This window comes from Aplidium turbinatum, chromosome 2, assembly GCF_918807975.1.
Source record: "Aplidium turbinatum chromosome 2, kaAplTurb1.1, whole genome shotgun sequence".
Lineage (NCBI taxonomy): Eukaryota > Metazoa > Chordata > Ascidiacea > Aplousobranchia > Polyclinidae > Aplidium > Aplidium turbinatum.
In genome coordinates, this window is record NC_137473.1 from 23,253,217 (window position 1) to 23,263,551 (window position 10,335).

The window sequence follows — 10,335 nt, forward strand, 5'->3', positions numbered from 1 at the left end:
TAGTGCTTGAATGACCGCCGGTGCTACCTCCTCAATCGGCCAAGTTTGGCCGCCGGTCTCTTCTAACCAATTATTTAATTTCGCAATAGAATGGTCGTGGATTAACTGTCGAAAATATGTAGTATCAAAGAGTGACGCAAAATTAGGTCAGCGAGTCACAATCGCCACTGTTGCATTGTGCAGGGATATTTGTTATTGATGGAATATATCCATCTGCGATCACCAGCGCTGTAAGTCTTGTTTGTAATTCTCGACGTTTATTTTAACAAAATCTTAATCCGAAGTGCTAATTTACATCGGCTGGCAATATTGTCGTTTTTATGTCGATTCGATGTTGTCGGACATTGAACCGTTGTTAAAAAGGAGAACTAGGTTAGTTGACATCCAAGGGGAAAACATTTTTTGATCATATTTTGCAAAAATTATGCTTCTTTTAGTAATGTCCTTCACATCATTGAAATACTTATTTTATTACCTTGCAGTCATCGTCAACACAATCATGTCGAGCGTTGTTTTTCGTTGCTAAAAAGAATTCTAGGGGAGTGGCGAACTTCTTTAAAATCAGCCACATTGGAGACACTCGTGCGAGTGTCGTTAGATGGTCCCGCAGTACTGGATTACAATTCCGATAAAGCAGTTATTGCGTGGTGCAACGATTCTATTGTAGGACGTCGCCCAGGCCTAGACTTCAACAACGCTAAGTGATCATTTTGGCATTGTTGCAAGTTTAATTTTATTTACTTGTGCTATCATTATTTTTATTTTATATTTTGGCCTCCAAGCACACAGATTTGGCCGCCGAGAAGGAGCTCCCGAAAAAAAAAAACGATTTTTAAGGCCTGTACTGTGTTGCAAAATTTTCTGCCGTAAATATTATTTTGAGGCAAAAATGAAAGATTATTATTAGGCTAAAAGCGAATAGCAGAAATTGTTATATTGCAAAATGTGCAGTTGCTTACATGACTTTAAAAGGGCACCATTGCCCCCCCCCCCTGCCCCTCCATCTGCAGAAAAGTTGAGGGCAGGGGGGGCATCTGCCCCCCCGCTTCCGGCGCCCCTGCATGTAATGGTGAATATTCCGCTCCAACTAACGTTCGGCTAAGCCAAAATGTGTGAAACTTTTTTCCAGAAAATTCAAGCCACAACTTAGAATCAAAAGATAGATCTGCAAATTTTTCCAGAGATTTGAAAGAGAGGTGTTCTGTAGTTTGTTTTTGCATTGCAAATGAGCTTTGGATCCAATCTAAATTGGTATTGTCCAATTCTAGAAAAACATACTGTTTAAACTTCTTCAACAGTCTTGACAATAACCAGAGGAGTAGGCTAGCCTAATAACGTTTGATTCCACGCCATTGCTTGTCAAAAACGTGATTTATTGTTCAGTAGCTTTTTACTTATTTCATTTTTGCCAGTAGTGTGTTTTTTAATTGTTTTGGTTTGGCTTATGGCAGGTTGCCATGTCCTATGTCATGAAGCTTTGAATTGTAATTTCAGTATAAATGTGACAGTTTATCCGGACTGGTTTCAGTTTAAGTCTTTTGAAAAAAAAAAAACAGTTTTTTGTTCCAGAGATATCTAGAGAAGGGGATGTGAAGGCTCACAGCGATTGCCTTATTCTTATGACACTACCAGGGCCGCAGGACGGTAGTTTGTAGCACGTGAAACATGCCGTTCTTTTCAAAATTGCAGAAAGTTTTGCAGCGCAGCTGGTACAGTCAGCTACCAAAGACAGTTAGTAAACGTTACATAGAGCATATTTAAAGAATACTTGTCAACAGTTGAAAAGTTACCAGTAAGCTGTTTTTCTTAACAAAGCCTTTGCAGTAAGAGAGATGTGAAGCAACTGTACGGGTAGTTGAATTAACAAGTAACCATGAGCATCCAGGCTTGATGCTAATAGCGCAATGCAGGTTATTATAACAAGATTTATTAAACTACTATCGGTGCCAATTGTCATTTTATGATAAACACAGATTATTTACGATAAACAAACGCCCTTCTATTGTCAGACGTATTAAAAGCCTTCGTATCCCCTTCTCTAGACATCCCTGTTTTGTTCAAACTGGAATCTTTTGACATTATTATTTTTTCATACTGATTCGGATGTAATAGAGTCCGAATATAAAATTTTAAACCTATGCATGATCGTGTTTAGAAATAATACAGCACAGAAATTTTCATTGATTTAGCACGGCTAATGCGCAATTTAGATCGAAATTAGGTAGGGAATTTTTAAAATTTAGTATTGAAAAAGTAGGGAATTTGTTTATAAAAAATGTGTGGGAACCCTGAAAACGACAATAATGAATGGTGGCAATAACATGGAAATATACAATGGCAATAACAGTAACAGCAGTTTATCTAGGCAAGACATTCAATCTACGTTGAGTCTTCAATCTACTTGGGGCTCTTCTTCAATTTTTGAAGCCGATGATGGGTCATAACGGAATCTGATGACGGAACAATCACGGGGTCATAATCGGAATCCGATGTGTGTTTGTCTGGCCTTGTAAACACATAGCCAGTGTCAGGCCTTCTTGACCTCACAGAGGAATCTTTTGCCATGGCAGGTTTGGGGTCGAAATCTTTTAATTCTGCTGACTGTAGAGTGTAGCTGGATGGTCAGAAGATCTGTTACGTGGTCAGCCCGGAGCCTTGACCTCAGCTTCGTTTTTCTTACAATTTAACACTGTCACGTGATTTTGCGATTGCTTTTTTCTTCTGATTTAACACGTGATGTTGCGATTGCCTTTTTCTTACGGTTTAACACGCATGTGTTGTTTGAAGAGAAGCGCAAATGAGAACCACTCACTCTCTAAACGATCAAACGACATAATACGATGATATTTTCGCATTGGACAGTCGGACCAGTGCGAAACGATTCGTACTGGTCCGCGGGGGAACTCGCACTAGACATTGGCCAGAGGACCAGTGCTAAGATCGAACCCTGCATACAGTCAGTTCGTACCCTGAAAAGATCGACTTTTTTTTTTAAAAAGTCGAAGTCGCTGATCGCAGTTTAATAGCACAAGCCGAAGTCGCTGATCGGAATTTCCCTAAACAATTTGAAACAAATTCAAGGATTAGGGCTAGCAGAAACTGCGGTTAGCGGAAACTGCGGAAAGATGTTTGCGGAAACTGCGATCAGCGAGGGTTAGGGTTAGAGATAGATTACTCTATGGTTAGAGTTAGGGTAAGCGGAAACTGCGGAAAAATGTTTGCGGAAACTGCGATCGGCTAGGGTTAGAGCATAGATTACTCTATGGTTAGGGTAAAGGTTAGCGGAAACTGCGAAAAAATGTTTGCGGAAACTGCAATCAGCGAGGGTTAGGGTTAGAGCATAGATTACTTTATGGTTAGAATTAGGGTAAAGGTTAACGGAAACTGCGGAAAAAATGTTGCGGAAACTGCGATCAGCGAGGGTTAGGGTTAGAGCATAGATTATTCAATGGTTAGAGTTAGCGGAAACTGCGGAAAAATGTTTGCGGAAACTGCGATCAGCGGACTTCGTTTTTTTTTAATTTTTTTTTCTCGATCTTTTCAAGGTACAAACTGACGGTCCGAACTGTTCATGGTACAAACTAGGTTGCATCCGGTTTCTACAATTGAAGAGTCCAATTCCAAAACTACTTAGGCGCGGGAGCAAGTCTTTTAGGCGCTGACAGTTAGGCGCTGGACTAATAGGCGCGCACACTGTGGCGTCTGGATATTTAGGTGCGGAGCACTGTGGCGCCCGGTCATTTAGGTGCTATTTCTAGTAAAGTCTGTAGATTGTATCAGCTTGCCAGAAAATTATATCATGGCTTCAGTGAGTGAAGCTGCTTAAACCGGCAATGCTTTTCACACAAAATGTTATATTGAACAGAAAAATATATTGTTGTTTTATGGTGCAAATGAAGTGCTCAGATCCAACATCGGCTTATATGCAGGGCAATTAGAGCAGTAGACCACCTGATCTCCACAGGACACGTACTTCTGGAGTAGAAGTTGTCGGTTTAAAGGCGCAGGTTTGTGCAGTCTGTTACCTTTAATAATTACTTCTACTTGAGACGGATAGATCGTGTGGAGATGAGGTGCGGGAAAACGCTCTACTACTCTTGATATTAGCACATCTCTACAGGACATTTGCAATGCATCCTGAACACAAGTTGCAGCCAGATGGAGACGAGAACGCGTAAGACACTCTACTACTGTTCACATGAATACATTTCTACAGGGCATATAGGCTACACCTTGGCTACAAGTTGCAAGCATAATGGTGAGACTTCGCGCGTTATTAAACCTAGTCGGGGTTTTGACGGAAAACTAATTTTCTGCTCACTCAAGCCTACCCCCGCTTGAATACAGGCTACGGTACATTTTTTACTAATGTTTAGTGTAGTTATTATTTGACCTAACTAAAAGTGAACTCTTATGTTCGGAAACTTGAATAATTTATTGATAAAGCTTTCGCCGACGCAAACCTGGACTAACAACAAATAAACGCTGAACAAGCGCATTAAAAAAAACAACATATTTTTCTGTTCAATATAACATTTTATGTGAAAATCATTGCCGGTTTAAGCAGCTTCACTCACGGAAGCCATGACATATTTTTCTCTTCAATATAACATTTTGTGTGAAAAGCATTGCCGGTTCAAGCAGCTTCACCCATATATTTTTCTGTTTAATATAACGTTTTGTGTGAAAAAGCATTGTCGGTTTAAGCAGCTTCACTCACTGAAGCCATGACCAACAACGCACATGCATTAACAAAACAATATATTTTCCTGTTCAATATAATATTTTGTGTGAAAAGCATTGCCTTACGCCCCTCCCTGCCAAGCTGATACAATCTACAGGCTTCACTAGGAATAGCACCTAAATGACCGGGCGCCACAGTGCTCCGCACCTAAATATCCAGACGCCACAGTGTGCGCGCCTATTAGACCAGCGCCTAACTGTCAGCGCCTAAAAGACGTGGACCCTTAGGCGCCACTACCAAAATTGAGTTTAGAGTGTCATTCGGTAGAGTATTACCATAGGTACCTACTATCAAATTCTTTCTTTCCAAAATCTTTTCCATCTGCTTCAAATTCGACACTAAAAATTGCGTTTGTTTCCAAAACCATTTACGCGACATCACACTTTGTTTCCAAAACCATTTGTATCCACAATTAACCAATCATATTAAGCCATTGTATCACGTGACATATCGCTGATTGTTTTGTCATCGTTTTGTGATAAGCATCAGTGTTGCCATTTGGCAAATTTCACTACCAATTCGAGAAATTTGGCAGAATTTTACGTTGTTTGGCAGTAAAATTTTGAGTTGGCAGAATTTTGGCAAACATTTTTGGTGAGTTGGCAGTCAGTAGGGATGGGCAATTCAGAATACCGTATCCAGAAGGATTCGGATCCTAAACTAGCCGAATCCAAAACGGTAATAAAACCGGGTAATAAGATTCGGTTTTAAAAATAATATTACATAAGTCTTGTGCAAGCTGTCAGCTTGAGACAGTGAACCGAAAAAAATGTGGTTTACTTGTCTACTCACTTTTTTCTTTGCACTGACACCATCCGCAGTTCCGCACTTTTAAAAACATTTTGGGGCGCATGCAACCCTACGTCACTCGCTCGCATGAGCAATCAAAGAAACTAAGCGCGCCATTTTCTTCACGCTTTGTACACATGCACAATCATGCAATGCTTTTTTTCAATCCACTTGCGTATGCGACTCTGCGATAGTTTGACTGGTAGGCGTAACAACAGCAGATGCCCCTGCTAAAGGAGTTGGCTCTGAAATATCTCAGCATACCTGCCACATCAGCATCTTCCGAGCGATGCTTTTCCGGTGCGGGTTTGACGTTAACTAAGCTGCGCCTCCGCTCAGCGTTGCCAGATGAGGAAATATCAAATTGAAAAATTCCGGTGAAATTTAGAGGTCTTTATTTCCAAGCTTTTTGACCTTTATAACTTTTTGGTGAAATCTGGTGAAATTTTCCTCACTCAATTTTTTTCAAGAAGGTTTTTTCAATTTTTTTAAACTTTTTAGCGAATAATCCTTGCTCGTATAGAAAACGTTTTGCAAGAGGTTTGCGTATGCGTGATGGCAATGTCTTATTAGGGTGGAGTGAAAAATTTTTTTTCTTCCAAATCAAAAAAGAGGGGTTCTAAAAACTTGTCATTTGACCCAAAATCACCATTAAAATTGATTTTGGGGTGTGGCACTTTTAATTGGCCGTGCCACCCGACCCTAGGGGTCGCGACGAGGTCAAATTTCATGAAATCCGCATAACTTTACAACCGTACATGCTAGAAACTTGAAATTGGTCTTAAAAGATTCAGAAGCTACATGTTTCTATCTGCTCTAAAAGCAATTTTAACCATAAATGCAACAGAAAATGATTTAAATGAAAAAAACTGATATTTCATTTTAGAATCTATTACATAGAGGAACAACATAGTAGACTATATTTCAAAATCCATTTACAATCACAATCAATCCTGGAAGAGCACTATGTCATTGTTGGAGTACCTGGCGAGTATTATTTGACCCATGTCACACCTGAGGATGGGAAAGGAAGAACAACTGCAAATACCGTCAATGATGCCATAAAGTACACTGAACTGGGCGACAAACTTGCAGTTGTAGGAACTGATGGCACGGCAGCAATGACCGGATCATACAATGGCTTAATCAGAGCATTGGAAGAAAAGGTAGAACATCCACTGCAGTGGGTGATACTGATATGCCTTCTACACTGCAATGAACTGCCATTTGCGACATGTGCTTGTAGCTATAGATGGGACAACACATAATACTTTCCAAGGAAAGATTGGATCAAAACTAAGTGGTTGTGTTTCGGATTGGCCAATTCAAAAATTCAAACCTGGCAATCCTGAGAAGAACGGAAAGGTCAATGGTGAGAGCAATGTGTGGGGTGAAAACGAGAAGGGAAAAAAGGACTGAAGAATTGTTGGATATGCTGGAGATGAGAGAGACCATAGACCAACTGGCAAGGGCAAATGGAGTAAGATGGTATGGACATGTGATAAGGAGGGAGGAAAGAAGTTTTCTTAGAAAGGCACTAGATCTAAAGGTGGATGGGAAGAGGAAACGCGGTCGTCTAAGAAGAACGTGGAAACAACAAGTGAAGGATGAATTTAAAAAAGTCGGACTGAAGGAAGAAAATGCAAAGGACAGGGTGAAATGGAGAAAAGGGATTAAAACAATTGTTGCGCGGAAACAATCGGCCACCCCCACTAGTGGGGAACAAACCGACGATGGATTATGATGATTATGATGAAACCAATTTCAAACCAGAACTTTCCATTACTGCCCAATAAGGTTGTCGCTAACCTCAGCATAGACCAGCATTATGCTTACAGGATTTGTTGGAAAACTCTCCTTGGTCATGTGGATGATGATTTAGCAAGGTTGGAGATAGGGCCAATTTTCCACTCGAGGTGGCTCACACTTGCATGCAGAATCCTGCGGTATTATACTTCCATATCAAAGCCGTCCGCAAACCGGCATACTTTGGCTGAATTTTGCTTAAAGGTATATATACTTCCACATGGTTTCAAATCAAGCACAAAGATAAAATATCTGATGGGCCAAAGACTCTGTTCGATCTTGTCCAGAGTTGAATCGTCCAGTTCCCGTCCAAAAAAGTGAGGGGAATTTTGTTAAAGGTTGTGCAAAGAAATGCATTCTTTGCACATCCGGAGAATATTCTGGTGGGACGGCAGTGAAGAAATTTGCAGAATTGCTGTGAACAAAATATGGGCGATGAGAGGATGTTTACAGCAACATGGAGTCAACATTTCACCGAATGACAACTTTGAAGGAGGTGACCTAGAACAATCAGATGAGAAGACTGGTACAAATGTTAGTTCCAGTGTGCGTTGGTTTCTTGTTCCTAAAATCAACATCAAGGCGAAGGAGTATTACAAGCTTATCAATCTAAATGACCCTGGGATTTGTGAACCTCCACTGATCAAAGCTCTAAGTCGATCCACACTTGAGGAGATTTGAGATAGTCCATTGCACCTTCGGCATCCTTGCCACAATCAAAGAGTTGAACGGCACATAAAGTTGGTGACACATGCATCATCCTCTGTAGCAAGGTATGACAGGCGTGACAGTTTGATCAGATAGAAAATTAAATCTAGACGTCTGATGAAACGCTTTGACACAGAGAAACAATTGCTTCATGAACATTGAACAGGCATAGAATACTGAGCAGTGACCATACAGAGTTACTTATTGTTGCTGTACCTTTGAGTTTCATACAATTTGGGTAGAGAGGTAACTCTTTTAAACCATAAATAGACATAACTCAGGAACAACACTACATTTAACATTATAAAAAACAAAAAGCAAACGTTTTTGGCCAGTCATACAGCCCTTTTCAAGCCTATAAGAAAAATACATTTTAAAAGAAATGCTAAAGAATCATACAGTATCACAGCAAAAATATGGTCAAATCTAAACATTTGAGAAACTGCCTCGCTCACACAAATTGATAACTTAAAATTACACAGCACAACGGGTCAAGTATTTGAGAGGTAAAATTAATTAATTGTTCAGAAAATTTTCTTTTCGCTTTTTGTTTTTTATAATGTTAAATGTAGTGTTGTTGCTGAGTTATGTCTGTTTATGGCTTTGAATTTCAGTTCATCAACATGCCTGAAGTGTCAAATGGCTGTGTTCTATATTCTTGACTGGGCTATACATTCATTTACAACGTTAGGTCAAGAAATTTGTTTAATTCCCACTCTCCTATTTCTAAAAGTGCTTTTTTTTGCATGCATTTCATCGATTCACAATGCTTGATGCTTGTTTAATTCAAATATCAGTTTTCTTTTGATAAAACGTTTTCTGTTGCACTTAGGGTAAAAATTGCTCTTAGAGCAGATAGAAACATGTAGCTTCTGAATCTTTTAAGACCAATTTCAAGTTTCTAGCATGTACAGTTGTAAAGTTATGCGGATTTCATGAAGTTTGACCTCGTCGCGACCCCTAGGGTCGGGTGGCACGGCCAATTAAAAGTGCCACACCCCAAAATCAATTTTAATGGTGATTTTGGGTCAAATGACAAGTTTTTAGAACCCCTCTTTTTTGATTTGAGAGAAAAAAAATTTTTCATTCCACCCTAATGTCTTATGTCTTAATAACTATTTGTATTTTAGCCGAAATTGTTTAATTTAGGGTGTTTTAAATATCTGGTGAAATTTTAGTTACTTTTTGGTGCCAAGCGGCTTCCATCATCTGGAAACACTGCTCCCGTTTGGCTGGCAGTCATTTAGAACAGTGATGAGCAACCTTTTTGTGACTGTAGACCATAAAATTTTTTTAGAAATCTCTGTGGACCATAGCCTTTTTTGTAGCCTATATCAGATTTATAATTGTGGCTTAAGTTTAAAAAAACAACATATTTATAAGTAATAAATTTACCCAAATATTTATAAGTAACAATTGACTAAATATCATAAAATTTTACGTCAGTAACTACCTTGTTCTTGATGTTTGTCACACATTAAGTCATAATTTGAAGTAAAAGTTTGATTCAATCTTAATCTTACTGTACCACGCTTATTAATATCAAATCGGTTTCTTTTTTGCAAAAAATGTCATTAATAACAGAAAATCTAGCCTCAACTAGCCATGTTGTTGGAAAGAATATGATGAAAGATTGTACAATTTTGTGTGTGTGTGTCTTGAATAATTTTATCCGTGGACCATCGAAAATTCTTTGTGGTCCACCTGGACCACGTTGCTCTTCACTGATTTAGAATGCCTTGTGTTGCATTGCAACAAACATTTACTTTGATTGTGTAGCTTTTGTGTCTGAAATTTTTTACTTTTTGCGTTGCTGGAGCCTGGAAGTTAATAGGATTCGGTATTCTGGATTCGGTTTAATATTCCGGAATAATTCTGGAATAGTAAACTATTCTGAATTGCCCATCCCTAGCAGTCAGTCTCTTTTCAGTTCATGGCAAAATTTGAAATGTGTTTGGTAGTTTGAAGCATCTACAATCTGGCAACACTGATAAGCAGTGTTGTAGGCTTGCAGCCTACTGTCGGTGCTTAGTAGCCTATTTGAGCTTTATAGCTGTGTTTTTTTGCTTTGTTTAAAATGGATTTGGATTGTGGTGATGAATTAGTGGTGGTCAGCTTGGAAAAATGGTTTCAAAAATTGGTTTCTTTCATTCTGGCAATTTTTATTCTCCAGTTTATTTCCAAAACCACTTATATCCACATTTCTAATTTTATAAAAAGGCGATTCTAAGCCCTCCAATATTCGTTAGATCTGAGCAAATGTCATGTCTCAATTCAGTAGGTAGTTA